Consider the following 7,394-nt stretch of genomic DNA (forward strand, 5'->3'; position numbering starts at 1 on the left):
GAACAAGTGGTGACAGGTTGGGAAATAAATGTCCAAAAGGAGAAAGATGGATTTGTTTTACATATGCTGTTGGGAGTAAAGCCCAAGATTTAGTAAAAGAGCAACTGGTAAACAAAAAGACAAAGCCAGCACAGCAATCAAAACTGGTACAAATCTCACTCCAGAATTTGTATACAAAACTGGACCAGCAATTAGAAAAAGAAATGGATACCTTGAGACTGGGGAAAAATCTATTTGTGGAACTAGGGGAAAGAATAAGCAAGGAACTTAACATAACCGACTGCTGGGTCTGTGGAGGAGCTCTGATGTCAGAGGAATGGCCATGGAAAGGCAGGAGCTCAGGCCCGGTTGAACTCCTTAAGTGGAACCAGACAAATACAAAAGGGGAAAACCGACCGGAAGGGTGGATTCTAAGCTCAACAGCAATAGGTGAAGAATGTCTCTGGCGCACTGGAAAAAACTTTCTTAATGAAGTAGGAAACACTCCCTGTAAAAGATATAAAGTAAGCAATGGAACCTTTACTTGGTGGATACCAAAGAAACCAACTTGGTATTGGACTCAAAAGAAAACAAAAAGGGGAAATTGTGAATGTAATAAAGTAGATGGACTTTTTCAATGTAATGACACAGGAAAAAATCCCTATTTTGGGATCCCAGAAATATCCAGATTTTGGGAGAATATAAATCAACAGGAAAAAGATTATTGGAAGGCACCAGATGGCTTATTTTGGATATGTGGAAAGAGAGCACACCCAAGACTCCCCTCTAGGTGGAAAGGGAGCTGCACTTTGGGAATTATACAACCAGGATTCTTTCTTTTACCAGGACCAAAGGGAGATCAATTAGGGATACCAGTTTATGAGGACTTAAAAAGAAATAAAAGGGATGTAATTGGAGGATTCCAGAAATGGGGGGATGATGAATGGCCCCCTGAACGCATATTGGAAACATATGGGCCAGCCACCTGGGCACAGGATGGGAGCTGGGGACATCAGACCCCAATTTATGTGCTGAACCGCATCATAAGACTCCAGGCTGTTGTAGAAATAATAACAAACAAAACTGGTCAGGCCTTGGAATTAATATCAAGTCAACAACAGCAAACCAGGGCTGCAGTATATCAAAGTAAGTTAGCTTTAGATTATTTACTAGCTGAAGAAAGGGGTGTTTGTGGGAAATTTAATACATCAGATTGTTTGAAAATAGATGACAATGGGGTGCCATCCTGGATATGGTCAATGATATCAGAAAAATAGCTCATGTACTGGTTCAAAAGTGGGAATCAATGCTAAAAACCAGCTGGTGGGATAACTATTGGGAATAAAATGGCAGAGAAAGCTAAGATTTTTGCTTTTATGTGCTACTGCTGTTCTGATATTTCTCCCTTGTTTGATCCCATTTTATTTGGCTGATCACAAATGTAGTTCAAGGCCTGCAAGTAGTAACAATGCCCACAGACCCAAAATTGACTACATCTGGAACAGCACAAAAGATCATGGTACTAAAGAAACAAAACAATATAGAAGACTCCTTTAAAAAAGCAAAATTGATCTGTGAAAAAAATGAGCAAATAATGAAGACCAGAAAACAAGGAATATTGTTCATGCCAAATGAGTTATAAAAAGAAAGAGGGAGGATTGTTATAAATACATATTATATGATTGGCTTTTTCACAAATATTGAAATAAATACTATATGTGTTATGTTAGAAAGTTATATTGTGTTAATGTAGTGTGTTATAAATGTATATTATAAAGTTGGCTTCTTGCAAATATTAAGGTGAATGCTATATGTATAACAACTTTGCTGTAAGGATATAGTTTTTATTTCTGCTGTTAGCAAAACTTAAATATGGTAGTGGGATGGCTGATATGGAATTGTGCCTGTAACTGGACGGCCTGTTTGGTTGGGATAACATCCAGCAAACATGTGATGGGTTCCCTGCTGCTGACGTGCCAACTATCAACACCTGTGGGAGGTGGGGACTAAGGCCCAAGCTGGAGGTCATAATGAAGACACAGCCCAGAAACACACATGCTCTAAAGAGGTGAACCCAAGCAGGGGCCATGCTAAACAGTTCCTGGAATATGGAAACTAGTTTGTGGAATTCAACAGACAGATGCAATAGAAAGGGTATTTAAAGAAGCCTCTGAAATAGCAAGGTGTTGACTGGGCTGAATGCCAAATCACCCAGCTGGCCCTACTTTGTTTTTTCTGTCTCCTAATTGTCTTATTTTTTATTAGACCTACTTTCTTAAAATTTACCAAGAAAGTGAACCTCGTTTTTCACACAGGGACACTCCAGATCTGTGTCCCCAGTGGTCTCTGGTGTCCCTTGGGGACAGAAAAGGGTCTTGGGGGCATCTGGATCCGTGTCCCCAATGGTCCCCAATGTCCCCTGGGGACTCAGGAGGGATATAGGGACAGCTGGATCCATGTTCCCAAGGAAGGGAGAAGGGACATGGGGACACAAGAGGGACATGGGAGCACCCAGATCTGTGTCCCCAGTGTCCCTTGGGGACAGAAAAGGGTCTTGGGGACACCTGGATCTGTGTCCCCACGGGGTCCCAGTGTCCCTGAGGAACATGGGAGGGACATGGGGACACAGGAGGGCCTTGGGGACATCTTGGATCTGTGTCCCCAAAGGTTCCTGAGGGACATGGGGACACAAGAGGGTCTTGGGGACATCTCAGCTCCATGTCCCCAAGGGTCCCTCTGTGCAGCCCGGGGGGGTGACAGGGAGGGGACAAGGACCCACCTGGGGTGTCACTGGTGGCCGAGGGTCCGGTGTCACTGGCGGGGCTGGACTGTGCTACCTGAGGGACAGCTGTGACAAGAGGGACATGGGGAGGGGACATCAGGGCCACCGGATGGCCCAGTGAAGCCATGGACTGTAACCAATGATATTCACTCAAAGGTGTGTGCTGGAGGCATGGACAAGATGGAGGCACCAATCAAATAACATGTGGTGGTGTGAACATTCATTTTAGAATGTACAAATATAATTTAATGTAAACAGTAAACAGCTTCTGCCAAATCATATTGGTTGGTTGTCCAGAGGTCCTGAGCTCCCGCATGTTGGTGACCCATGACGTGGGTCAAAGTCGGTGTTTCTGTGAGCCTTGTGTATGCGTTCCTAAAATCGTGCATTTTTATTCTGTTTTTAGCCAATTAGGTACTGTCCTGGGTTGCAGTGTAGGATGTACACAAAGTATTTATTCTATCACGATCTCCATGAACTGTTAAACCAGGTGGGGCAGTGTTTTCCCAGGCCCCTCCTTTGGGCTCTTCTGCTCATGGCCCATCAATGCCTTGCCCAGGACTCACAGGGAACTCCCTCCAGGAGCTCTCTCTGTTTAATGGGCCATCAAGGACCCACTGCACGACTCCTCATCCCATTGGGAGATGCTCCGCCCAGGGGGAGGAGCCAAGCATTCCCACCTGGAGAGAATCTGGGGTTTGGGACAGTACAAGCAGCCCTGACCCACTGGATTCCCAGAGGACCAGAGCTTCCAGACCTTTCTACAGGATCACTGCTTCAGGAAGAGCCCCTCACCTGGACTGCTCCCACCACCCTGCTCAGGGTGTGTTCTGACTCTGTCCGTGGTCTTTTGTATTATTGCATTTATTTTATTTTTTTTTTTATTTTACCTTTTTTACCTTTCTTGTTATTAAATTGTATTTCTGACTTGGACCCTCTCACTCATTTTGCTTTCAAACCACGACAAACACACTACAAAAAGAGACTCTATTAATACAGCACGAATTTCCAACATAACCCATAGAGTTATTCACTTTAATATTTGCCCAAAGCCAATCCTATAATGTGTATTGATCACAACCCGAAGGAAAGGGAGAGGAGAGAGGGCGAGAGGAGCCCGGGGGTCCCGCAGGGCGCGGCCCTGGAGGGTCCCAGATGGATCCCTGAGGGATCCCGAGGGGTTCCAGGAGGGGATCCCGGGCAGTTCCCTGGAATTCCCCTTTTCCCTCCCCCCGCGCTCCCTCGGGCACTTTGGCGTCTCCCAAACTGCGCCGGAGCCGCGATCGGGGGCGGCTGCGATGGCTCCAGCGCTGGGGCTGGGGGGCTCCTGGGGCTCCTGGGGGAGCCGGGGGGCGACGGGAGTGGGACTGCCCGAGACCGGGACCCCCCTGAACCGCCTTATCCGGGCACGGGAACCCCCTGAGCCCCAGTTTGGGTCCTGGGGTCCCCTCCATCCCCTTCCCCAGCACCGGGACCCCCCTGCACACCCTTGTTGGGCACCGAGATCCCCCTGAACCCCCATTCCTGGGCACCAGGACCCCCTTGAACCCCCAATTCCGGGAGGGAAATTCCCCCTGAACCCTCATTCCCGGGCACGGGGACTCCCCTGTCCTCCCTTCTCCAGCACCGGGACCCCCCTGCACCCCCGTCAGTGCTCTGGGACCCCCCTGCAGCCCCTCCGCGGCCATCCCGCATTTCCCAGAGCCCAGACCCGCCTTTTCCTCGGCTTTTGGACCCCCAGATCCCCCAAATTTCTGCCGCCCCCCAGTTCTCCATTCCCGGCGCTTCCTGGAAGGGGGTTCCAGGGGGTCCCAGGGGGTCTCAGCGGAGATCCAGTGGGATCCAGATGAATTCCCTGGAATTCCCCTTTCGTCCCGTCTTGCTTTTGCCTTCCCCAAACTGCGTCCCCGGGATCCGCCCGCCTCTCCCAGCCCCAGACCCCCCTTTCCCTGACCCAGGGACCCCCTGGACCCCCATTCCTGCCTTTCCCAGCTCCCAGACCCCACTTCCCTCAACACCGGGGGAGCCCTCGGACCCCCCAATCTCTGCATCCCCTCAATTCTGCACCCCGTGTATGGGAGGTCCCAGGGGGCCTGGGAGGGTCCCTGGGGGGATTCTGGGCACTGGGACCCCTCTGAATTTCCATTCCTGGTCCGTTGGACCCTTCTGCACCCCCTTATCCTGTACCAATCCCCCCCTGCATCCCCTCTCCCAGTTTTCCATTTCATTGATCCCTGACCCCTCAATGACCCCGAAAATCTCCGTGTCCCCCCAGTTCTCCACTCCCTGCGTTACCTGGATGTGGCAGTGTCAGAGCCCAGCCTGGGGGTCCCCCACTTCATGGAAATGGGGTTTGTGGATGGGATCCCCTTTGTGCACTACAACAGCGAGCGGGGCCGGGTGGAGCCACTGACACAGTGGATGAAGGAGGGAGCTGAGCCGGGATATTGGGATAGGGAGACCCAGATCAGTGAGAGGAACCAGCAACTGTATGCCAGGAGCCTGGAGACACTGCGGGACCGGTACAAGCAGAGCGGGGGTGAGTGGGGGGATCTGTGGGGCCAGGTTGGGATCCCTGGGGTTCTATCCCATGGCACTGGGATGTGCATCCATGGGATCCACGGGGCTGGGACGAGGTTCTGTGGGTCTCCATCAGACTCTGGGGCTCCATAGGGCTGGAATGGGGCTCAGTGGGGCTGGGACACAATTCCATGGGTCTCTGTGGGTACAATTCCCCCAGGTCTCCACACTGTACAGCTGCTTTATGGCTGTGACATCTTGTCTGATGGGAGTGTCCATGGATGCTACCGGGATGGCTACAATGGGCAGGATTTCATCTCCTTTGATCTGGGATCTGGGAGATTCGTGGTGGCCGACGGTGCTGCTGAGATCACCAGGAGGCGCTGGGAACAGGATGGGAACGAGGCTGAGGGTTTCACGAATTACCTGAAGCACAAGAGCCCAGAATGGCTCCAGAAATACGTTGGATACGGGCAGAAGGAGCTGGAGCGTAAAGGTGGGTGGGAATTTGGGATTTGGGATTGGAGGACTGGAGAACACAGTAATTCCTGTGGGAATTCCATGGCAGGTCTCGCCCCCATCCCATTCCAGTGGGAATTCCATGAGCAGATCCCACCCCCATCCCATTCCCTTTGAATTCCATGGATGCACCTCACCGTTATCCCATTCCAGAGCCCCCTGATGTCCATGTGTCCGGAAAAGAGGAACACGGGACGCTGATCTTGTCCTGCCACGCCTACGGATTCTACCCCAGGACCATCGCAGTCAACTGGCTGAAGGGGGATGAAATGTGGGATCAGGAGACGGAGTGGGGCGGGATCGTTCCCAACAGCGACGGCACCTTCCACACCTGGGCCAGCATCGAGGCGCTGCCGGAGGAGCGGGAGCAGTACCGGTGCCGGGTGGAGCATCCCGGAATGCTGGAGCCCGGGATCTTCGCTTGGGGTGAGCCTGGCAATGTGGGAATTGGGAATTCCCAGATGGGGATCCCCCTTCCCCTCCTCACCATCCCGCATTTCCCAGAGCCGACATCTGGTGGGAATCTCACTGTGGTGGTCGCTGTGTCCGTCATCGCTGCCATCCTCATCCTCACTGTCCTCATTGGATTCATTGTCTGGAAGCTCCAATCCGGTAACACACGGGATGGGGGTCGGGAAGGGGCACGGATCCACCCGGCACCGTTCCAGGAATCCTGTGCCACTGACGCTGATCCCACTGTTTTTCCACAGGGAGGAGGGACAGGGATGGATACAACATGGCAGCCGGTGAGTCCCAGTGGTGGATCCAGCTCTGGATCCCCTCTGTGCAGATCCCAGGATGGATCCTGGGGTTAATCCTGGTGTGTGATCTGTGCTGGAATCTCATGGATCTTCTCTTTCTGCAGGAAGAGATGTGGGAGCCAACGGCTTGACTGCAGGTGTGGAGTGGGATCAGGGTGGGATTGCAGAGGGGGATCAGGGCAGGATGGACAGACTGGGATCAGGGAGGGATTGTGGATCAGAGCAGGGATCCAGAGCAGGATCAGATGGAATTGGAGAGTGGGATCAGGGCTGGAGTCTGGAGCAGGATCATGTGGGATGGATGGAGTAGGACTGGGGCAGGAGGACTGGGGCAGAATCAGGTGGGATTCTGGATCAGGGCAGGATTCCAGTGCATGATTAGTTGGGATGGATGGAGCAGGATTGAGGCAGGATTGGGATGGGATCAGGTGGGATTCTGGAGCAGCTCCCGCTCTCCATGGGCTCCAGCCAGGTCCATCCTGTGGGATGGGGACAGGGACAGGGTGACACCGTGACCCTCTCTCATCCCAGCAGGAATCACTGCCTGAGCAATCCACGGAGCTGGATCCAGCCCCTTCCTCTTCCCAGGAAAGCCAAGAGCTGCCGGCAGAGCTGATCCCGCTGCTCCCACCCACCCCACAGCTCTTGCTAACAGATAATTTTACAGTTTTCCAATGTTTTAAAGCCAAGATATTCCCAATGCTTTAGTGCTGGTGTGAAATTACCCCTCTTTGGGCAATGAATCCGGGTTCCCTCTTCCAGTGTCCTGCAGCTCCTCTCTAGGAGCCAGGAATGGGAATGGGGACAATGGGGACAGGGATGGGGACAGTGGG

At 52.1% G+C, this 7,394-nt stretch overlaps 1 pseudogene across 1 annotated transcript; it reads left to right on the plus strand.

Annotated features, from left to right (window-relative positions):
- Window positions 1-3,367: 3,367 nt before the first annotated feature.
- LOC310923719 (class I histocompatibility antigen, F10 alpha chain-like) lies at window positions 3,368-7,166 on the plus strand (annotated as a pseudogene). The gene is made up of 8 exons (XR_014592776.1): window positions 3,368-4,122; window positions 5,037-5,300; window positions 5,502-5,777; window positions 5,954-6,226; window positions 6,305-6,412; window positions 6,511-6,546; window positions 6,666-6,698; window positions 7,096-7,166. The product of XR_014592776.1 is annotated as a class I histocompatibility antigen, F10 alpha chain-like (transcript).
- The last annotated feature ends 228 nt before the right edge of the window (window positions 7,167-7,394 follow it).

The sequence above is a fragment of the Zosterops lateralis genome, assembly GCF_965231275.1.
Source record: "Zosterops lateralis genome assembly, contig: HAP1_HAP1_SCAFFOLD_226, whole genome shotgun sequence".
NCBI classification, from domain to species: Eukaryota; Metazoa; Chordata; class Aves; order Passeriformes; family Zosteropidae; genus Zosterops; species Zosterops lateralis.